We start from the raw sequence: 24,344 nt of genomic DNA, 5'->3' as shown, positions 1-24,344 counted from the left end.
TGATATGTTTAACACTAGGACTATTCTATTTAGGAACGAGGCATGTTGCTAATTAGCATAATTGCCTCATGACTTGCAGTAACTATCAGTACGTTTGTTTTTCTGATTTTTTGTTTGTTTGCTTGTTTGTTTTGGTGCTTTTGCATAAGAATCATTCAATGGTGGTTACTGCTGTATCTCTTTAAAAATAATGATATCCCTATGAAGTCATAGATATGTTAGTTACATGTCTGTCTTTGCAGCAAGTACTTCAAAAGCAAGTTGGCACATAACACAATAAAAAAGACAAGATCATGATGAGTTAGGCCAGATGGATTTGCACTACCTCTCACTAGCTGTGTGACCCTGAGTAAGTTCCTTGACCTTTCTGAGCTTCCATTTCTTCAGCTGAAATATGTCGATAATAATCTGACCTCTTTACCCCGGGTCTTGTTGAGGAAATACTGGGACATTGTGAAAAGGCTTTGCAACTATAAATGGCAATGCATCTGTTAGTTGATCTAATGTTGCTAGCATAGAAAACTTAGTCAAACACAATGCCCTCGGATTAATTCTCTGAAAAAGTCTCTCTTAAAAAGCTTTTAGCAAATCCAAACTGGTTTATTATTATTATTATTATTTTTAATTTGGGCCCAGGTCGTCTGACACTTAATGGCTCAATAATCTTAACATCTCTCGCAAGTGGAATAGCATCTTCAGGACAGCGTTGAATTAAAAATATGTCTATAGAAGAAAATATTTTATGAGCCTAATAGATGAAATATAGATGAAATTCATTCCGTTTAGCAAAGAAGGACTTCATCTGTGTTCAGAGAAAAGTGGGTCGGGTCTCGTTTATTTTCTCCCTGGTGTTGTATTCTTTCCACTTCGTATTCCAAGATCTAACAGCTGGAGCTCATTTCTTTAACCTTTAATAGGTGTGTGCTAATAAACTTCTTAGTAGTACGAAGATAAAACAGACCAGGAGTCGGTCACTCAGAAGAGACAATCAGTGCTGGTTCCTAGCAAACCTCCGCCCTGATAAGTCTGCAACCGCCCGACTCCCTACCCCCACTCCCGGCCCGCCCTCGCTGCAATGCCCCACGGCTTGCTGGAAGCCTGAGGGCTCGCAGGGATAACAGGGGGCAAGAGCCGCAGTCGGCGGAACTTCAATCGCCCTCGGGGACCTGCGTGGTTCGGGGACGCGCGGTTCATCCAGGTGCGCTGGCAGCCGCCTCTGGGCGCCGCGTTGCACGTGGCAACAGGTGCAGCGCAGTCCTGGGCTGACGCCCCGGGCCTGGGGCGCGTCCGCATTTAGCCTGGGAACGTGCGGGGCTTCGGGATCCGGACGCGGGAGCGCCAGAGAAAGGAGTGAACGGGGCTGGTCGAAGCCGCCAATCTGCCGAGTAGAGCGGAGCCGAGCGGAGCGCGGCGGGAGTCTCCGGGGCCTCCGTGCCGAGGTACAGCCACGCGCGTCTTCCCGGTTTCTCCGGGCGCACCCCCCTCCCCTCCTTGAACGCCGCCTGCCCTTTGTCTCCAGCAGCTAGGTGCAGGCTGGGGCAGCTTGGAAGGGGTGGCAGCGGGCGAGCAGGGTAGAGGCGGCAGAGCTTTTCTATTTACAAGTTTCCCGAACTCCCCGCCTTTGCTCCACCCCCAGCGGCTCGAGAGGCGGGGAGGCTGGGGCGCCCCGGACTCCGGGTTCCCGCCTGGCAGCTGCCGCCGCCGCTGGCGTGCAGGGGTGGGGTGAGCGACGAGCCGGGTGTCCCCAGGTGCAGACGTTGCCCGCCGGGCACTGATTGCACCGCGGGTCTCCGTAAGGGGGGCCCGAAGCGCCTCCGCCCGGGATCCGGAGGGCGCCGGGGCTCTCAGTCCCGGTTTCCCCTACTCTGCGTCTTGGCTCCCGGGAAAAGGAGGAGGAGGAGAGGGAGGAGGAGGAGGAGGAGCTGCGGGTAAGTGCGGAGTTGAGAAGATTGCCGCTGCCCAGCCTGCCCGCGGTGGAGATCTCGGGGTGGGGTGGGGGGGGCGCGAGAGGTGGATGGGACAACGTGAATGCGACCGTCATAGGGTGACGGAACTAGTTTTTTGGGGGTGCGGCGGGTATTCTAGGGGCTTGGGTGCCAACGTTGGGGGAGAAGTGGGGCGACGACCCCACTGGAGCGGAGGCTGCGGAGATCGGGTCTCACGTGGGGTTCGCGCAGCTGGTGCGGCGGGGACCGATGCGGATCGCAGTAGCTGTCACCTTGAAAGTGACCGAAGGGGTTTACCGGAGACCCAGACTGACAGGCGTATGCTTGCGGCCGGAAGCCGCCCACCAGATACTTGACCCGCCAGGGCCCCGCTGTCCCAGCCTTCTCCGGTTGCGGTTCGCTTGGGCCCATTCTCAGCATAAGCAGTCGGGGCTGAAATGTGGCATTAATGAGGTTACTGCAATTCCCAAGGTCTTCTCGTCCCGAGCCTTACTACTTCCTGCGGCTTACTTGTGCTTTCCTAGCTCTCTAGAAAAATCCACTCCTAAGGAGAAGTCACCTGATGGACTACTACTCTACAGTAATTATGGGACTTATTATCTTAACTTTTTCTCTTCTTTTCTTTCTCAAGATGTACTCTTGGCAGATAACCAAATGGTTTGTTGACTCTGACTTAGCATAATTTATTTTGGAGTGAGAATGGAGAGATTAAATCATTCAGCTTCCATAAAGTTTCACCTACTCTGTTAACTGCTGTTGACTATGTAGCAGTTTGTGTGCTGGGAAAGGAAATCCAGCGTGTTTAACTCAGTCTTAGGCAAAACGCAGGGAATGACAGGGTTCCTGTTTTGCCAGGTGATGGGATTTCAATCATCAGCACACTAAATCCTTAGCCCTGGGGGTGGAGGGTGGGGTGCAGGTGTTAGGAATAGGGGGAAGTTGGGCAGGTGCTCCAGAGGAAGGGGAGTAAAATGGAAATGAGTCGCTGCTGCTTGGGAAAACTATGACCTCCTTTAGGAGTCTAGATACACCCCGATAGCAGTGTGTGGTTAACCCGAAGAGAAACTGGAGTTTGGAAATGCAATACAGTAGACCAGCTTTTTTCTTTTCCAGGGTTAATTAGGGCAGGAAATGATGGGCAATTTAAATTGAACCAATGATGCCTTATTTGACTAGTGCTTTGCCATGTGTAAGATGCTCTGATTTTTTTTTTCTTCAATACAGTAGTCCATAGGGAAAGTTATTTTAAAAAAATGATTAGAACTCTTTATCCTTAAAAAAAAAAACCCAGTGGAATTGAGTTTAAAATAATATATATTATTTACTTGTGCTAACTTTTCCCTCTCTTAAAAATCAGCATTATGGAGAAAATAGTGCTTGCAGAAGACCTGCACCTTTTAATTATATATAAATAATACATGGTTACACTTTTGGATTATTTCATAGCATTATAAAATCCTAGCTAGATTTCTTTCTTGGTATGTCAGTTATTAGATGGAAGTGTTTAGAAAGCGTGTCAGGTAATAGCCTTCCTTGGTTGGCCTTGTTCCATGTATGCTGGCTGTGTAAAAATGGGTAGACTCAGAAAAAGTAGGAATTAAACAATTCCACCACCCAAATAAAATCAGTGTTTTCTGCATGCTGGTTAATAGATAAATAGATGTATTTTTTTTTTTTTTTACTTCTCTAGTTTATACAGCTATACTGTTGCATGCATATATATATATATATATATAAATATTTTTTTTTTTTTTTTTTAATATTTTTTTTTTTTTTTCCCTGCTTAACCAAGAGGGAAGAGTTTGCAGGTCATTACAGTTCTCCAAGAGTCTTATTTTAGTGGCTACATACTATTACATTATATAAAGGTAACAAATTATTTATAAGCTAAACTTTTATTTATAATTACTATTAAATATATACTGTTGCAACAAATATCCCTTATAAAACTTTGTCTACAGGGCCTACTTAGGATGGAGTCCTTGAAATACAGTTTTTGGCTCAGAGATCTCTTGATACAGATGGACCATTTGCTTTCCAAAAAAATGTTTTACCCAAGTACGATCCCACCAACACTCTGAGAGTATCTGCTATTTTTGTTAGTATGGGGACTCATTTCTAAAAGGAAAATGAACTCTTCCAGCTTTATAAGGAAACAGTGCTTTCTTGATACCTAAATTTCCAGTTCTTTAATTACAAATCATGCATACCGAAAAATTTTAGTTATTTTTCATTTTTATTGCCTTTTTTTATGAATGTAGTACCATTTTTTTTTTCTACTGGGATATTAGTATTTTCCAATTTATTAGAACTTTTATGGATTGATAATAAACTTTTGCCTTTCGTATTGCAGACTTTTGGCTTTATAAAGATGTCTTGGCCTTATAAAGACAATACCATGAGTTTATAGTGGTTTTGACTTAGCCGTGTTCTATACTTTCATGTAGTCAAGTCCGCTGACTTTCTCAAAAACAAAAGTAACACTTCTGAATCATAGCTTAAGAACTTGGTGACAGTGGCAAACTTTTAAAAGAATCGACCCCCCCCCCCCGCCCATTCTGAGTACCATTCCTTTAAAATCCATTAGAACAACCTCCATGTCCTAGAGTAGAGACCATGGCAAACCAGATGGGGTTTGTTGATAAGATATAGTTGTATATAAAATATATATATATATATATACATAAATACACACACACATACATATACATATATATACTATATATGCTATATACAACTGGGAACAACATTCTTCAAAGTCAGAGCAAAGTTTTAGATCCCAGGGAATAAAAATGTTTCAGATCTGTTCTGTGATTCTGTAAATATGTGATTAGGCTCATTATACCTTTATTTTTATTTATTTGTAGTAGTAGTGTTTTGCCAGATTGTACGATCATTATTACCGTTCATACTGAATTGTTGATAAATCCTTTTTTGATATCTAGACAGATGTATATGTGGTTTAAAATTTTTCGCAGATTTCCAACCCTATTGGCAGATGAAATTGAAGAGGTGGAGGACAAAAGCATAACTTGAGTTATCTTTCCGTACTATGGAAGACTTTTTAAAGGCCTTGCCTAGCACCCACAAGTAAGCCACCAGACTATACATGAGCCCCAAGGGTAAGGCTGGGGTATGTTGTGTGTGTTTTAGGGCATGTAAAAATGAGCCCAGACTTCCTCTGGTGAAAGGTAACTCCCCTGCTTACTTGGTAGGGACCTGGGCAGCGGCGGCTGTGGTCTTTTGAGAGGTGAGGAGTGACTGAGAATGAGTGAGGCCATGCTCCAGGGAAAGGATTAGGTCATATGGGGTATGGCTTCACCAACCTGAATTTTTTTTTTCAGAAAGGCCTGCTTTAACCAGGGTTTCCCATACACAACTTCAGAAAATCAGTTATAACCAGTAACTGAGATTGACTGGCAACTACTACTTCTAATGATGTATTTTTCTAAATCAAGTTTATACAGGATTGCTCTGATCTTTTTTTTTTTTTTTTTTTTTTTTTTTAAAGAAGTGACTGCAATATTATTTGAAATCAGAACTTGTTATTCTTCCATGTGGGCATTTATCCATGATATTAATGCATGATTTTATCTTACTCACTTGGCTCAAGATGAAAAAGCCTTTTCTATTTTGGGGCTGACCGATTTGGGGGCTAATCTTTACTATGTAGATAGATACAATAAAACTTCATTTTTCATACACCATAAGGTATTTTGCAATTTGTGATTGCCCTGATGTTTACACAATCAAGGAAAAGAAGGTTTGCTCAACAAAGAGAATACTAAACAAGGTCGAATCTCGAGGTGTTAGGTAAATAGCTTTCAAGCACTTCAGAATTCCATTTTCACATATACATGTTTGATTCCAAAATCACTTTAGGCGTTCATTAAAGCTGGTAGGTTTTCTATAGTCTGCAGTGCAAGCCCAATATTGAAGAGAAAATGTTTAAAGGCAAACTATATTTACGTCTTGCTAATAGGCTTATGTCTAAGCTTATGAGTGTTCTGTATACATATTACTTGCATGAGTAAAGGTAAAAATTCCACATCCTACCATTATTCTTACATGGAAGTTTTATTTCATTTTGAAGTTATAAAACTAAATAGGTTTAAAGTTTCTTAATTTCTTTTGAGGAGACAGGTTTACTTTTAGTTGGGTTGACTCCATTCTTTTTGAGCGTGAAAGCAGGTCACGTGCAGGTTGTAAGTTTCTCAAACTAGCTGCAAAGGGCAAAGCGGTTGCCAGGAAATTACTTCCAGTTTGTGTTAATTTTGCCTGAAATCGTACTGATTTCGTGCTTCAGTAAAAGTTATGCTAAGTGGGAGGGTGGACCTGGCCAGCTTCCCACACTGTTCACACCGCAAAAGAAAGCTCAGACTGGGAAGAAAACAGACTGCGAAGACACCAGGGTTCGGGGTAAGATGCCATGAAAAGAGGGGTTTAAAGCCATTAAGGTCTTTATTTTCACTCTTAAGAGTGAATTTAAGAATTTAAAACTTAAAATTTTTAAATTTTCTGTGAAAGCTCAATGGATTGTGATTCAAGGCAGGGTTCTGGAATTCCTACTTGTTGGTGAGGGAGTCAGAAGGTTTGGAGAAATGGGTTAAAAAGGGTGAATTTTTCTACTTGCAAGAAAAATGCACTTGTTTTATTAGCTCTTCAATCTGGACTCTGTATAATGCAGTCATTTATGCAGAGTGTATAGTTATGATTATGTTTACATGTTAAATGGTAAATAAAAGGCATGAAGGAGAATCTTTGCTATTCAAAGCTGAAGTTTGGTAAGCTTCAGAGCATGAATTGAGTACTTTCTATGGGCCAAACATCACAAGGTCGAAGGGCACAGATGTAGAAAAAAAATTTGGCTCCAGTTTTCAGAAGAGTCAGCAGAAAACTCCCCAAAGTGTGGTTTTGGAAATGGTAGTGTTGAGGGTTCTAGAAATATCCTTCCCAGATTATGAACATTGTGCCATATGTTGGAAATTCCACCTGCCACCTTGACCAAAGTTTAGTAAAGCTAAGCCTGTTGTGACATTTTTGGTCATCTAAAGACTCTTCGTCCTTAATCAGGGATCCTGATTATTCTCAGAATTGTCTCGAAGCAGGATACCTAACACTGTGGTCTAATTTCACTTATTTGCTCCGGATAATCTTCTTAGTGACCTCTTGCAATAGGTTTTTCTTAAAACTTGTAAGCGTCTCGAGGATAGGGTCCAAACCTTACGTTGGGTACATTTGTACTTTTATAATTATTTGTGCCAGATGGAGCCTGGAATAAATCCTCAGAGCACTAATGGCATGGGAGTTTGAAATTCTTTCCTCTGTCAGTCACAGCTACTAGAAGGTCTTTTAAGCCAGAGACCATAATTTACTGCTTGCTTTTCTAGACTCTCTGTCCTGGCCCTCCCACTTTCCCCTCACTCTCTGTGGTAGCCTCAGCCAGCAGAGAGAGGCCTGTGCCCTTCTGCAAGCCAGGGCTGTCATGCATTAGGGTAACCTGGAGCTGGAAGGTATGAGGTTCCTATTCCTCCGAAGTTATAATTCTGTTTTATTATGAAGTGCCATTCTCCGAACATCTGGCAAACCCATGTGCAAATACTTGTACAGAATTAATTCCACTTGTGCTAAGTGACTACATTCTCCATTGGTGCAGACAGTCACCAACTGACAATTTCACTTAGAGACTTGGGCTGTTTCTTGTTTAGAGAAATATGTAATTATGTTTTAAAAAGTAATTTGGGTGAATTTTTGGTCTGGGGTTGATTTCTCTCTTTGCATGTAAGAAGATTTGTTTCCGAGTAGTCTTGCATTTCTGTAAAACTTTCTGATGGGCCATAAGACTTGCTGGCTATTGAATTTGATTGTATACTCTTAAGAGTTGACTTTTTATTTAAGGCTTAAAAACTGCTGATAGTGCTTTATAGAGAAACTAATGGCAACTATGCAAAGGAATTTACTAGTACATTTTTCTTCCAGTATAAGAGGAGTCGGTGTATCAATAAAATGTGGGTGGAGATAGGAAAAATCCTGCATTTCTCTTTTCATAAAGAACTTTAAATGATTTTATATTGCAGGTACGACTGTTAAGTTACAGAATGGTTATATTGTGTTAAGCTGAACACTTAACATTTGAAACCTTATAGGTACATAATCAAATGAAAGTCATTTTCTCCTTAAATGGTCTAAGTACAGACTCCAAGGCAGGATAATGCCCCTTCCCCTGTTTTCATTAAGATTGGAATAATACAAGTGGTATTTCAACATTTAGCTAGTTTTGCTCTCCCTGATGTCCAGTTTGAAATCTTGGAGACATACTTTGTTAATAGAAATGGAAAAAATGTTACTGGTAGCCAGTACGTGTGGTACCAGAATATAATGGGGAATGCACAGACTTCAAAATATGACCAAGCTGGGCTTATGTCTGAGATCATCTGAGTTAGCTGCATGGTTTCAGTAAGTTACTTTCTTCCTTCTGCACCCCTGTCCCCTCATTGGGACGTGGGGAAATACCTGTTGCTTGGGCTTATTACACCACAGTGCCAAACATATGGCACCTCTTGTGATTGACAGTTGGGAAATTTCATTTCATTTCCTCAACTGAGCTTTGAGAAGGTGGTAGCGGGGGCCTGCTGGTGCTCTCTGCTGAGAATTAGATTCCAGGCACAGGAGCCTGATTTCTTTTCTTGCTTAAAAAGAATTGGTTTTTACCAGTTAACCATTGAGAATATTTATTCTCAGATTCTAGCGTTATTACTTCTTGGTTTTCTGTGGTTCTAGTTTAGGGAGTTGCTGATATTTTGATGTATTTGAGCTATGTTTTTTTTTTTTAAATAATCAATATAGAGATAAATCATCTAGAATTGCCTCTCATACACATACAAATAAGATTAAAATAATAACTGTATGTTTTTGGATAATACCTTATAAGGAAGACATAAGGAATTTTCTGTTCAGTTTGGACACCAACCTATGAAGTAAAGGTCTATCTTCTACAGGAGGACATTGACTGGAACTATGTAGATAAGTGTTTTGTATTACAACGAGTAAGTTCTAGAACCAGGACTAGGACCTGGGTCTTCTCTCCTGGTCTGTCCCACACTCCTGGTAGGATACTGATACTTGACTACTCTTCATGCCATAAAGAGTAATCACTATTACTAGGATTTTCCTCATACTCGTGCTGAAGTAGGATCAAAAGCAGGACTGGTTTGGGTATATAACATTTCAGATGACGTTGCTTGGAATTATGGCTTGTTATTTTTCCATCATCTAACTCCAGAACGTAAAACAGAATGTTAAATCCTGTAAGCCACTAAGATGAGTGGCACAAACGGAAAACTGATAGTTACAGAAATTTCTGTGACATTTTACAGGTTTAACACTGTTTCAGAGAGCACGAAATAAGATTCTAACAGACCTCTGAATCATTTGATGGTTCAATAGTACATTGTAAAATGTACCCATTTTACAGGTAGCACCCGAGGTCATGCATGTTGAACAGGGACTAATACTTGCACATTTTTCTATAGAAATACTGAATCCTATTTCCTTATTTTAAGCTACATGGAGGCAGGTAATTCTTGCGCAGATGGAGTTAATCCCAGGTAGAAATTTAACTTGGAGGTGAGGCCCGGTGTCTCAGAACGGGGAAGAGAATGTCCCATAAAACCACAGTTACACCCCGAGTATCAGTCCTGCTTTCTAGCCCTAAAGGTCAACAGTTCTGTATTACCAAAATGACTTCTAAGGAATGCACGGCGTTAGGACTTGACAAGCAGGCCATTTTAGGGAGTTGGTGTTTTCTTCTTTGTGCAGCCTCTAGGAGTTAGGTCTGTACATACACTGACCTTCTGTGAGAGAACTCTTAGTTGCCAGTGGAAAGCCTAACACAGGTAATCATTTTCCAAGTAAAAGGTACAGGAAGTGGCTGTTTAATAAAGGTTGGGAGATACAGTGTGAGGTGCCAACTTGCGTAACCACACACACACACACACTGACTTTTTCAACTGGTCTTGGCAGGATTCAGATGGAAAATTATTTCCTTTTCGCCAAGTGGACTTTGAGAAGATAGGGCAATCTGAATGATTCTAAACAAGGAGCCTCTCCTGGGCATTTAACCCTTTCAGGGAGACAAGTCCTTGAAACTATGCCCCGTGTAGCCAGTCTAGCCCCATTTCCCTCCAACAACCTGTGCTAGCTTTTGGGTAATTCCGTTACCCAGCTGTGTATAATTTAGAAACAAAAGAAGGCAGAGTCTTCACGTCAAGTTATTTCTTCAGCCAAACTGTACAACCCCTGACAATGTCTTTGATAGACATTGTGTTCAAATGGTGGTATGGTTTTAGTTCCTTACTATGAGAGGAACCGTCCTCTCTCTCTGGGCTCAGTGGTTTTCTGGAACTTAGTCTTACTGTTTTTTTGACTCTTCTACTTCTTACCAATTCTCCTGAAAAAGCTTAATTTATGATGGAATAATTCCTATCAACAAGATGATATAATCTTGAAAAGAATTTAATTTTGTTCACCTCTTTCTCAGGAGTACCTAGACTATGCTTTTAGTAAGCTGCTTAAAAAAAGTGTTGAAGAATGCTGACCTAGACTAAGAGCTCCTAATTCAGATTTTCCGAGGTCTCTTGATGTGAGACTGTAGGTACCTGGTATGTGGTCCTAAACTCACTTTCAAAGTGATTTTTTAGGTCTGGTGCTATAGTGTCCTTACAGGGTCATGGATAGAGACCTACTCCTGTAAGAGGGTCTAGGTGAGTGTACACAGGAGTTAACAGTAAAACATAAAACTCTGCAAGATCAGATCAGAATGGTAGTTGGTGCTGTCAACATGTAAGATTTTCACTATTGTAGGAAGGGTTAGTTGGAAAGTAGATTATAGAACAAGAACCAGGACCTCTTTAGATGCTAAAATGAGTTAATAGATGTGTTAGGGAATATACATACTGCTATTCACTGGCCACATGATATATGAAAACAAATTGTTTTTAAAGATCTTAATTATTTGGCAGAGAGCACAAGCAGGGGGAGCGGTAAGCAGAGGGAGAGGGAGAAGCAGGCTCCTCATTGAGTAGGGAACCCATTGTGGGGCTTAATCTCAGGACCCTGAGATCATGACCTGAGCAAAAGGCAGACACTTAACTGACTGAGCCACCTGGGTGGCTCCACATTTTTTTAACTGATATAAAATTAAGTACCGTGCAATGCACCTAGGTTAAGTGTATGAATATGAATCTTGACAAATGTTCTCCATCTATGCAACTGTCAAGCTCTAGAACATGTCCATCACCCCTGAAAGTTGCTTTGACTCAACGAGTTGCGAAGTTCTGGTCCTAATGTGAGGATAATAATAAAGCTTGTTTCACAAGGTTGTTGACAGTGTAACAGTAGCAACTGACAATGGTGTGTGTTAGAAAGCTTCCAAAAATTTCATTTAACCTTAAAACAACCCTAAGAAATGGATTGTTTACTGTTGCTCCAGTTTTTACAGAGGAGGAAAATGAGGCCAAAATGACTTTTGACTTGTCCAAGCCGGGTAGGTAGCCCAGAAGCTGAGTCAAGGAGGGAGGTCTCCATGAGTAATGTGTGCCCTCCACACGTAAGCAGTTTTGCAGAGCTAGGTCTGTGGCAGCAAATGCTGGTCGACCTTATTAGCTGTGGGAAGGAAGGGGGAAAGACGCGGAGGGTACACATTTGAGCTGGGTTTTAATATCCATTGTTACTTATTAACTATGTTTCTTGGGCATATGGGCAAGATCCTCAACTTCGGAGAAGATTTATAAAAGGGGAAGAGGCATAGGAAGTCATCATGGGACCTGTCTATGCTATGGGGCTGTCACCTGGGAGACAGCTGTGAGAACATTCTGGAGACTTGGAAGTGCTGTGTGCTGACATCCTTATCTCTGTCTGTGGAAGAGGTCGCTGCCTGCTTCCCCCTCCTGGCCTCGCATACTTCTGGGGACTGTGGGTGGACAAGGAGGGATTGACGAGGTGTCAGAGAGTCCCCACTTGATAGTCTTGATGGGCCAAACACTGTGTTTACACAACATTTTCTCTCACAGGTCACTGACATTCAAAGCCTTAGATTTTCCAGCTATTATGTCAGCGAACCTCCACTATATTCTAAAGGTCCTTACTGACAAAATTAAAACCCAACTTTCTTGTGTTGTTCCTTTAGATCTTTGGAGGGAAATGTTGCTGGTTGACAGGATCTGAAAGGCTCAGCCACTCAGCTGCCTGTTCCTCATCCTCAGTCCAAGCTCCCTCTTCTTCAGGGAGCTCCACTCCGTCACTCTCTCCAGGTCCACACCAGTGGAGTCCACACTCCGGGTTCCCTTAGGCTGCGTTGCATCTCTGCTTTTGCAGTTTTTATAATTATTTAGTTGTACTTTCTTGTCTTAACTATTTTTAGAGATTTTATTTATTTGTTTGACAGAGTGCTATAGAGCACAAGTAGGCAGAGCTATATAGGCAGAGGGAGAGGGAAAAGCAGACTCTCCGCCAAGCAGGGAGCCTGATGTGGGCCTCGATCCCAGGACCCTGGGATCATGACCCGAGTCTAAGGCAGCTGCTTAACCGACTGAACCACCCAGGCTCCCTCTGGTCTTAATTCTTGGCTCTTTGAGGCTCCTTAATCACAGGGACTGTCTTCACCATTGTGTCCCTAGCAGAGCAGCCGGCATGTGGTAGGCAAGTAATATTTGTTGAATGAATGGAAGTTCTTGTAGTAAAAGGTCACTTCAAAGCAGGGATACAGAAACGGGCAGGGTGGTGTATGAAGTATGCGACCTCCCACTTTGCTTCTCTGGGACTATCTAGTATTGTAGGGGATTCCTCCTTTTGTAGCTAATTGGAGGTTCTGAATATTAAAAATAATAAGAGGAGTTATCTCTGCTTGAAAGTCTTTATTATTAAGGGAATAATGGTAAGAAAATTGGTAAAGTTTAGATCACTAACTGTAATATCTTGCATTTATGTGGTGGTGGGAATAGAATTTTTCTAAACTGTAAATGGGAATTAAGTTAAATCACACTGACATTTTAGGTGTAAAAGTTAGAAAGTCATCATCCCAAAGGAGAGATGTTATTTTAATGTCTGATTAAAATACTTTATATAAGGGTCAGAATCATTTAGAGAAAGCATGAGTAGATCCTGAAACTCTTAACTTAAAAAAAAAAATTGGACTGTTGAATTCCAAAAATATTATTTGAGTGAATGTGGATAAAACATTTTCCTCCTGCTTCAAAGTTCAAATCCTCTTGCATCAGTCTCTACCCTTAAACTCTGGGCCAGCTGTTCATGCTGTTAGGGCCCACCCATCGTGCAAATGGGAGCTGAGGTCTTGGCTTTGGTCACTTTGAGATTTCTTGGCCAGAACCAAGCCACAGATTACCATTAAGTATAGGAGTCCTCCTTTTGCTGAATTTTTTTTTTTTTTTAAAGATTTTGTTTATTTGACAGAGATTGCAAGTAGGCAGAGAAGCGGGCAGGAAGAGGGGGAAGCAGGCTCCCTGCTGAGCAGAGAGTCCGATGTGGGATTTGATCCCAGAACCCTGGGATCATGATCTGAGCTGAAGGCAGAGGCTTTAACCCACTGAGCCACCCAGGCGCCTCTGAGTTATTTCTTTTAAGGATTTATTGCTGAGGGTAGTTAATTCTAAGTATGGGTTTTGATTGACTTTGATATGCCACTGATATGAAAGGCTATTGGAGTCAGTCTGTGATATAATTGGTAACCAGACCTGGACCCTTTTCATGAAGCTAAAGATTTTTGCATTGAATATATTAGTCTTAGAAATAGAAAGCCAAACAAAGTCCAATTTGTGAATTTCCATTTTTTTTTCTGTAGCACAACAATTTGTATATTCAATCTCCTTAAAAAAAAATTACACCATCTATTCCTCCAAGTCTATTGAGGACAGATTCTCTTCAGATCCCATAGGCTTCCTCTTCCTACACTCCCCTCTGAGAAATACAAAAAAAGTAGCTAATTTTGGAACAGTGAGATTCTGTTCTGCTTATGAGGGTAAGGGAGGGGACTTGGCTGGGTTTCTTGCTTCCTGAGGTCTATGCTCTATTTCTTCGTACTCCTGGCACATTCCCACATTGAGCCATCCTAGAATCCCAGAGTGGGTGAAAAGGAGACATCTGACAGGTGTGCTTACCTTCAGGGCCAGAGACTCCCACTAAGTAGATGTCACAGCCAAAACCAGTGACTGAAGCTTCACTCCTTAGTTCCCCCTCTGAATCAAGCTTTTCTTCTCCAATCCTAGAGCCACTGTATTGTCCTTAACATTTTCATGAGGTCTTCATTTGATGTTATCGGGAGAAATCTGGAGAACAAACATTTTTACACGGTCAACCCATGGGTTCAGAAAAGATAGACCGTTCTTTACAAAATCCAAGATGGGGGATGAATGAAAGTGATTAAATTTGATGTGACATGATGTCCTTGGGGAAAAGGGACAACATGAAATATATGAATGTATTTTTTTCCCTATTTTTTTTGGATGTGCTCTCCCTTGAAATTTCAGTTGTCAAGTATTCAAACCTAGTTTGAAGTTCTTACGTCTCATTTTAGTAGTGAGCTGGAAAAATCAACTAAACTTAACTTGAAATTTGTCTTCTTATACTTGTCTTTTATAGAGGTGTAGCAGTGATGGTGTAGAGTTTTAACATCAGATATATTTAGTATTTCTGGTGGGCCTGTACCAATTATAGATGTTATAGTATGTGGTTATATTTATAAATAGCACAAGGAACTATTTAACCTTTATTATACCATGTTGGTATATTCTTTTTTTGAAAGGTGACTAAAATTTTCTTTGAATATTTTTATCAATACCTACCTCTTTGCAAGGTCAACAAATCCAAAATCTGTGTTGTTATTAGGAATGACATTTCAGTAAGAAAAAAACCCCTAAACTCAACACTGAATTGCTTTAAATTTTCTAGCAAATGGGTTAAAACTCTCATAAAAGTAGGAAATCTCCGCTTTGTTTTGTTGTTGTTTTGTTTTCCCCGATGAAATCATTGGTAATATGGACACTTATGGATTGCATGTCTGGAATGGGAGCCCAGCCTTAGCTGGGCCAAGTGAGGGCAGTGGATGTGTTGGACAATAAAGGTCATTACCCTGCTGTGCCTGGGAGGGCATTCTCCTTTGTAGCCTCTGGGAGATTCTTGTAGTTAATCCCACTGGGACTTGCCTGGTTTATGAAGGGTTTCTCACTGTCTCATGATTATCTAGGGCCAATTTAGGAATCAGAGAGGGGCCGCTGGCCTAAAAATAGTCAGAGTTTGGGAGGAGGGCCTGAATGGCACAGCGCCACTGCTCCTTCCTGCTGCCAGAAGATGATGCCATAAGGGGACCGTCAAATGGGGAGTGTGTGTGTCTGAAGACAGGTGGGAAAAGTGTAGAGGAGAGGGAATGTTTTCTTTCTGGCTTCTGTAGGGGGAAAAAAACAATTTAAAGATTGACTTTAAAAAAAAAAAAAAAAAACCATAGAAGCAGTAGAAACAAATATGGGAGGTTATTTTTATGGGGCTGGCTTAGTGGGATATATTTCTAGATGTTTCTAATTTGTAAGAAAACGTTTTGTATTTAATGTTGGTCACAGATTGTTGAGGATTGGAAACAGTGATGTGCCCTGTTTCCTATAATGCCTGAGAACACAAAGTGAAGCATTGTTTGAAACCTTGAAGGTGACAGGTCATTTAAACAAAGACAATTTTTTTTTTTAATTGAAGTGTAGTTGATGATGTTATTAGACTAGTTTCAGATATACAATAGTGATTCAACATTTATATATCAAAGGGATCACAATAAATCTAGCTGTCACTATACAAGTTGTTGGGATATTAACTGTATTCCCTATGCTGAACATTGCATTCTGTGTCTTCCTTTATAACTGAAAGTTTATAACTGGAAGAAAGTGGTTCAGTTTCATTCTTTTCCCAAATGATTATTGATGTTGAGCATCTTTTCATGTGTCTGTTGGCTGTCTGCCTGTCTTCTTTGGAAAAGTACCTATTCAGGTTCTTCGCCCATTTTTTAAATCAGATTTTTTGCTCTTTTGGTGCTGAGTTGTAGTTCTTTATACATTTTGGATATTAATCCCTTTTTGGCTTTATCATTGTATATATCTTTTGCTATTTAATAGATGGCGTTTTCATTTCACTGAAGGCTTCTTTTGCTGCGCCAAAGCTTTTTTAACTCGATGGGGTCCCACTTACTCGTTTTTGCTTCTGTTGCCCTTGTCCAAGGAGATAGATCCAAAAAAAAAAAAAAAAAGCAAAACAAAAAACCAAAACCACACTGCAAAGGCTGATGTCAAAGAGTTACGGCATATGTTTTCTTCTAGAATTTGTAGGGTTTCAGGTCTTAAGTCTAGGTTTTTAATATGTTTTGAGTTTATTTTTATGTATGGTGTAAGAACGTGGTCCAGTTTCAGGTGTCTCGTTTTCCCAGTACCATTTTAAAGACTTTTCCTGCCTTGTGTGTTCTTGCCTTTTTTGTCATAGATGAATTAACCATACAAGTGTGCATTGATTTCTAGGCTCTTTATTCTGTTCCACTATTCTGTGTGTGTGTGTGTGTGTGTGTGTGTGTGTGTGAGAGAGAGAGAGAGAGAGAGAGAGAGAGAGAGAATGCCAAGCTGTTTTGATTAGTATAGCTTTGTAGTATAGTTTGAAATCTGGGCACATTATGCCTTCAGCTTTGCAAGATTGCTCTGGCTATTTGGGTTCTTTTGTAGTTAAAAATTTTAGGATGATTTGTTCTAGTTCTGGGAAAAGAAAGCTATTGATATTTTGATAAGTATTGCATTGAATCTGTAGATTGCTTTGGGTTGTATAAACATTTTAACAAGACTAATTCTTCCGAGCATGAGCATGGCATATCTTTCCATTTATTTGTATCAACTTCAGTTTCTTTTTATCCTTATCTTATTTCAGAGTACAGGTCTTTAACCTCCTCGATAACATATACTTCTAGACATTTTATACTTCATGCAGTTGTGGACCTATACATTTAAACTGAAGTTTCTGGGAAGATTAGTTAACATACCAACAACACTTTGGATGCATTTGGTACACATTTTATGTTGAAGTCATATTGATTAGAAGAAAGTGATAGACAGGGCACCTGGGTGGCTCAGTGGGTTAAAGCCTCTGCCTTCAGCTCAGGTCATGATCCCAGGGCTCTCTGCTTAGTGGGGAGCCTGCTTCCCTTCCTCTCTCTGCCTGCCTCTCTGCCTACTTGTGATCTCTGTCTGTCAAATAAATAAATAAAAGACTCTTAAAAAAAAGAAAGAAAGAAAGAGACAGTCTTTCCCAAGTGGTAGCTGTTTTGGATTTGAAACCTAGTATTTACTTTCCAGTCTCCTTTTCTTCTTAAGGTGAAACCAGATTACTTCAGATATTTAAAATACCTGTGGCCAAAAGACCAAGAGCTTTGTTTTCCCTCCCAGCCTCCTGGGTGACTGGAGGTCTGATGAGATAAGAGATGAGTGTTTTGTTTGAACACATTGATTTAGGGCTGGATGGTCATTGATGTATTTTTTTTTTTTAAGGGATTCTTTCACTGCATCTGAGTGTTGATTACTAAGTCTAAGCAGTATTTTTTGAGTTAGAGTAACTGGAGGACCTGCTTGACTTTGAAGATATTTCTTGTTATCTTTGGTGCAAGTAATGTGTTACTAACTGTTCTTTGTGAATCTAGAAGCTTGGAGTGATTCTAGACGCAGGAAGTTTGAGATGCCTGTTAGGTATGCAAGTGCAAATGGTGAATTAACAGTTGATGTTCAGATCTGGGGCTTTGGGGAAAGATCCCAGCACTGAGATGCACGTGGGGGTTGCAATCAAAATAAATTCAAAACAAGATGGTGCGTGTGGGAAGAGAGGGGACTAAGGGGCTTGAGCCATGAGTTACTCCCACTGTTAGGAGGTTGGTCGGAGAAGCCAGCAGAGGCATTTGCCAGGGAGCCTCCTATGAGTTGAGAATAAAGCTAGGGGAATGCCTCTGAAGCCAAGTGAAGGAGGTGTCTTGGGGCTCGAACCCTATAGTGTGAAGAGTTTTGTTTACCAGAGGACACTTAGGTCCACTTTTTGGAGAGTAAATGTGTTTTTAGTGATCATTTAGAATCTTGATGAGCTTAAGAAAACCATGGTAAATTCAACCAAAATTAAAAACAAGAACAATACATCACTTGAAAACCCCCAAACATGAGATTTAATTACCCTTAGACAGTCTCATTTCAGGGAACTGTGTACATTCTATTAATCATTTTTGAAATATCAGCCATGGATAGAGGAACCAGAATATCTCTGAAGGCCCCAACCTCCACAACTTTTCTTTTTTTTTTTTTTTTAACCTGGCCACTTCTCACAGTGCTGTTTTGAGAGCTTCACGTGCTTGCTTAGGAAGCCCCATTCTACATCATATCAAAATATTAAAATATAACCACACTAAATATATTTAAACAGTTGAGTTGCTATTGAGTTGTTAGCTATTGATATAATAGTACATCTAAAATCTTGCCACGATTTTCCTCTTCGCTGTTCCTTATTCCTCAGGTCTCAGCTACTTATGTGACCTTCTCAGAGACCTTCATCCTATAATAGCAACAGGAATGCCTGTGCTTTTCTTCACTGAATACAATTTCTGTTTGTATAGTTGTTTTGTTTATTTTGTTCACTCTGTAGTGACCCCCTACCTGAGTGCTGGACATATGTGGGCACCTGATAAATTTGAATGAATGTCATCCAGTATTAGAAAACTGGTGCCTCAGTAGCTTTGGTTTGGTTTCCAAGCTCAGTGTCTTAATTTTTTTTTTTTTTTTTAAGATTTTATTTATTTAACAGAGAGAGAGAGATCACAAGTAGGCAGAGTCAGGTAAAGAGAGATGGGGAAGCAGGCTCCCCGCTGACCAGAGAGCCCCATGCGGGGCTTGATTCCAGGACCCAGAGATCATGACCAGAGCCAAAGGCAGAAGCTTAACCCACTGAGTCAGGCACCTTTCAGTGGCTTTATTTTTTAAGTGAACTTTAAGTATCTTTTACTTAGGGCAAAAATTGCCTTTTTAGGTGGATAGCTCATTGAACTTCGGCAAATATGTTGTCAGCCACTATAAAAAAAAAAATAGAACTTTCTATCATGTAATTTCTTTGTGTCCCTTTCAGCCTTCTCCCCTGACTCCCAGGTGAATGCTGATCTCAGTATTTCTTCATGGCTTTGTCCTTCCAGATACGCAGAGAGCATTACATGCCTTTTGTGTCTGGCATCTTTCACTTAGAGCAATTATCTCAAACACATAGGCTGTTGTTTGTATCACCAGTCTACCTTTTAACTGCCGAGTGGTATTTCGTTATATGGACGTACTGCAGTTGTTCTTACTCAACTACTGGTGATGGACATTTCTGTTTCTAGTTTCTGATGATTTATTAGCTTTTCTTCCTGGTTTTAATTAGTAGACAGGAAATTAAAATAGCATCAGTGACCCATAGGCACAAACCCCTATTCATGTCTACTGTATTCATTTCCCCATGTTTTTTCTATGTGTTTTGCATGGTTGTAGTCCTAAAACACACAAACATTTTTTTTCCTAGTTTTGTAAAATGCCTATTTTTAAAATGGTTGCATTCATTGAGTCACTGTAATTTTCTAATCCATTCCTTAGTTTTTAAGTCATCACAGTTGTAGAAAATGTGCCAACCATCATCTTAAGTGTCCTATGATAAATTCTTGGCAATAGTTTAAGACTCTTAATTGAAAGAAATAGAAATCAATTGAAGCTAACCAAGGCACAAATTGGATAGGTGTTAAAAGGGTATGGAGTATTTCTCAGAAGTTAACATAAGGGGCGTTGTTGGGAACCAAGTCAGGTTGGTCGTTCTTCCTAGGTGTTCATTTCTGCTTCTTGTGGGACTTCGGTACCATTCTTTCTGCAGAAGACTTGTTTTATCCGCTCCTGGATGCGTGGCAGGAGCAGGCGAATACCACAGTGCTGGCATTTATGTTCTCCAGTTTCGGGACTTCCTAAAGTCACACTGTGCCTGACACAGACACACTGTGCCTGACCAGCAATTTCAAATCCATACGGTGCGGGGGAGACACTTGGACGCCCTTTGAGGTAGTTGTCGCACCAGGACAATTCACTGTTGTTCATACAGTGGGTCCCACCTCAGTGCTCCAAAAGGAGAGGTTTTCAGAGAATGTGGTTGTAAACTAAGCCCACACTCAGAGGTTCCTGTTTAAAGTAAGATTACACAAAATCCAGGGGTGCCTGGGTGGCTCAGTGGGTTAAGCCGCTGCCTTCGGCTCAGGTCATGATCTCAGGGTCTTAGGATCCAGTCCCACATCGGGCTCTCTGCTCAGCAGGGAGCCTGCTTCCTCCTCTCTCTCTCTGCCTGCCTCTCTGCCTACTTGTGATCTCTGTCTGTCAAATAAATAAATAAAATCTTTTAAAAAAAAAAGATTTTACAAAATCCATTTTAGGACTATTCAAGTTGCTTTTCAAAAGGGTAATTACACTATGGTCTTAGCATAGAGTCGGGAGTATGACCTTTATTTTTTTATATTTGTATTTACATACTAAAAACCATTCAGGTACCTGTTTCTACAGCACATAGATAAAATTGGAAAAATACAGAGAAGGATTAGCGTGGTGTGCTTTCCCAAGGGTGACACGCAACTTGATGAAACATTTCGTATTCGTATAAGCTGAGTCCTGGGCATGTAATGTACAGTGTAGTGACTATAATTGATGATACTGTATTGCATGTTTAAAAGTTGCTTAGAGCCTAGATCTTAAAAGTTTTCATCACAAGAAAAAAAGATGTTTACCTCTTCTTGGTTTTGATCCATCCCCTGTGAGTGATGTTTAATGGATAGCTAAGAAAATCTGATTTATTAGCATTTATTGAATGCTTGCTTTATGTTAAGCACTGTGTCTGAGATTTCTGTAAATACAGGGAAGTTGATTAAACAGCTCTTATTCTTGGAACCATGTGGTCAAGCTGAGATTTACTTAATCCTGGAGGAGTTTCTCAGTAAGTGGTCCTAGAGTGGAAATGTCCCATATACAGGTCGCTGTGTCGGTCTTTGGCAATAATATCAATACTGGTGCTACAGGGCTTGAAGGGCTCCGTAGGACCCTCAGTACCATGATTTAACTATGGAATACCTGCCGAGAAACCTGTTCCTAAGTTGTGTGACACATTGTGGGGTTATGTGTCTTGTGCTAACTGAGTTTTAGGCCCTTCCTGGTGTCCCCTGGGCTGGCCAGGCTGCTTTACCTGGAGTCTGCAGGACTCACCCAGTGTCTACCCGCCATGCGTCCCCCTGGTCCTCTGGTGCCCTCTTCTTAATTTTAAATAACTCCTGTGGAACATAAGGAGAAGCACAGAGGACCAAGGGAAAGGGAGGGAGAACTTGATGGGAAGGAATCAGAGACGGGGACAGTCCATGAAGAGACTCTGGGTTTAGGAACCAAACTGAGAGTTACAGAAAGGAGGGGGGGTGGAAGAAAGGGGCAACCGGGTGGTGGGTATTGGGGAGGGCACGTGTGGTGATGGACACTGGGTGTTGTGTGCAACTGATCAGTGTTGAACATTGCATCAAAAAGTAAGGATATGGGGCACCTGGGTGGCTCAGTGGGTTAAGCCTCTGCCTTCAGCTCGGGTCATGGTCTCAGGGTCCTGGGATCGAGCCCCGAGGATCCAGTCCTGTGTCGGGCTCTCTGCTCGGTAGGGAGCCTGCTTCCCTTCCTCTCTCTCTGCCTACCTATGATCTCTGTCTGTCAAATAAATAAATAAAATCTTAAAAAAAAAAACTAAGGATATAATATATGCTGGCTAATGGAACACAATAATAAATGAAAATAATAAAAAGAAATTTTAAAAAAAAGTCTTTGTCAGCAAATGCACTCTGGTTACTATCATCTTACCCTTCTCTGAAATCATTTTGTGACTTCATGTTGATACAATGAGAATTTAAAGGAAGATTTAACAGTGAAACTTGCCAAGTTAAGGTATCCATTCACATGTATAAGTAGATTTTTTTGTATGTGATGATCTAACTCAGAGGAGCTTCTCCCTGGCAGCTGGGTCGCCACAGCAGGCAACACGGTGATGCATGCTGGAGAGTAGACCCTTCCATTTGTGGGTTTAATATTGGAGATACTGGAGATACCAGATAGTGACGAGGCAGCCCAAAATTCTAAGATACATAATACTGTATTTTTCTCCTATTCTGTAAATTGGGAAAGTTGAGGTTGCAATGAAGTTAATGCTATTAGCTCTAGCTCTTCTGGTTTATGGTTTTGATTTGTTTGTGGTAAAATACACATAACATAAAACTCACCATTTTAACCATTTTTAAATATACAGATCAGTGGCATTAACTAAATTCATAACGTTGTGTAACCAGTACCATGATCTAGTCCCACAATTTTCCATCAACGCAAACAGAAACTTTGAGATCATTAAAGGCTAATTTTCCATTCAGCCTTCCCACCAGGCCCTGGTAACCTCTCTGCTACTGCTGTATGAGTTTGCCTATTTTGGTACCTCAGGTAAGAGGACTGCTACCATATTTGTGCTTTGGTCTGGTTTATTTCGTTAAGCCTGTTTTCAACATTCATCTGTTTGTACCATGAGTCAGAATTTCCTTTTTATGGCTGAATAATATTCCATTGTATTTATGTACCACATACTTGTTCACTCATTGCCTTTTTTTTTGTTTTTTAAGATTTTATTTATTTGACAGAGAGAGACAGCGAGAGAAGGAACAGAAGCAGGGGGAGTGGGAGCGGGAGAAGCAGGCTTCCCACTGAGCAGGGAGCCCGATGCAGGGCTTGATCCCAGGACCCTAAGACCGTGACCTGAGCTGAAGGCAGACGCTTAATGACTGAGCCACCCAGGTGCCCCACTACTCATCTTTTGATGGACATTTGGATTGCTTTAGTCTTGTGGTTCTTATGAATTTGTATACCATGGGTATACACATACCTGTTCAAGCCCCTGCTTTTGGTCCTTTTGGTATATACCTAAGAGTGGAATACAGGGTCATGTGGTAGTTCTATATTTAACTTTTTGAAGAGCCAGCAGATCATTTTCCATAGCTGCTGTATCATTTTACATTCTATGAATTTGAGAGAGTTCCAGTTTCTTCACATCCTCACTAACATTTTGATAATAGCCATGCTAATGGGTATGAAATGGTTTCTCATGCTTTTGAATTGCGTTTCCCGGAAGGCTTTTGATGTTGAGCATCTTTTCATGCACTTATGGGACATTTGTACTCATTCTTAGGAAAAAATGTTCCTTTTTAAAAAAGATTTTATTTATTATTTTAAAAGAGCAGAGCAAGAGAGAGCACAAAGGGGGAGGGGGCACGCAGAGGGAGAAGCGAGAGCAGGGAGCCCGATGGAGGACTCGATCCCAGGACCCCAGGATCATGACTTGTGCTGAAGGCAGATGCCTAACCAACTGAGCCACCCAGGCACCCCGGAGAGAGATCTTTTCAAGTCCTTTTTCACATGGTGTTAACGTTTTGAATTAAGTTTTTTATTCCTTGGTTTCACTTCATAGTCCTATATATTAGCTTTCTTAAGGGTGTATTAAGAAAGTTGGATTGAGTGGGAAGGAAAGTTTGTTTCAGTGAAAGATGTTAAAAAGTGACAGGATTTTTGTTTTGTTTTTTTTATTTTTTTTTTTAAGATTTTATTTATTTATTTGACAGAGATCACAAGTAGGCAGAGAGACAGGCAGAGAGAGAGGGAGGAAGCAGGCTCCCCACTGAGCAGAGAGCCCGATGCGGGGCTCCATCCCAGGACCCTGAGATCATGACCTGAGCCGAAGGCAGAGGTTTTAACCCACTGAGCCACTTAGGTGCCCCATTGTTTTTGTTTTTTAAAGGATAGATTTATTTGAGAGAGAGTGCATGCATGCAAGTGTCGGGGAGGGGCAGAGTGAAGGAAAAATCCCAAGTGGGTTCCCCACTGAGTGAGGAGCCCGACATGGGGCTCAGTCTCACAACCCTAAGATCAGGTTTGTACTGTTACCAAGAGCAGGACACTTAACCGACCCAGGTGCCCCTGACAGATTTTATATTTTGAAGCAAAATTTTGCTCTTCATGTTTTCAAGTTGGCTGTGTGCTGCCATGCACGTGGACCAGGCAGGCCACTCCACCTGTCTCACTGGAGTGAGGAAACTCCTTCCTCTTTCTTCTGTTTATATGTTAGAAAGGCAGAGAACTTTCTCCCATTTTTTCCCACCCCCTTCCTCTACTGTCTTCTAACTCCTGAGACTGAAGTTGATAGCAGCCAGAGAGTCAGGCAGCAGCGCAGCTTCTATTATTGTCTCTCGACAATTGCCCCCCCCCCCCC

General features: G+C 41.1%; 1 protein-coding gene across 5 annotated transcripts in view; it reads left to right on the top strand.

The window, feature by feature from the left end:
• The first annotated feature begins 1,094 nt into the window (after positions 1-1,094).
• The window catches only part of MTUS1 (microtubule associated scaffold protein 1), a 168,970-nt gene continuing 145,720 nt past the window's right edge, over positions 1,095-24,344 (top strand). For 2 of the 5 annotated variants that reach the window (XM_059384389.1, XM_059384388.1), the window contains exon 1: positions 1,549-1,928. The gene's annotated coding sequence lies outside the window, so the exon portion shown is untranslated. Of the gene's footprint in view, positions 1,440-1,548; positions 1,929-24,344 lie in introns of those variants that run through there. The other 3 variants (XM_059384386.1, XM_059384387.1, XM_059384385.1) reach the window with 3 other exon arrangements.

This window comes from Mustela nigripes, chromosome 18 (assembly GCF_022355385.1).
Source record: "Mustela nigripes isolate SB6536 chromosome 18, MUSNIG.SB6536, whole genome shotgun sequence".
NCBI classification, from domain to species: domain Eukaryota; kingdom Metazoa; phylum Chordata; class Mammalia; order Carnivora; family Mustelidae; genus Mustela; species Mustela nigripes.
This window is presented reverse-complemented; position numbering and strand designations above follow the sequence as displayed.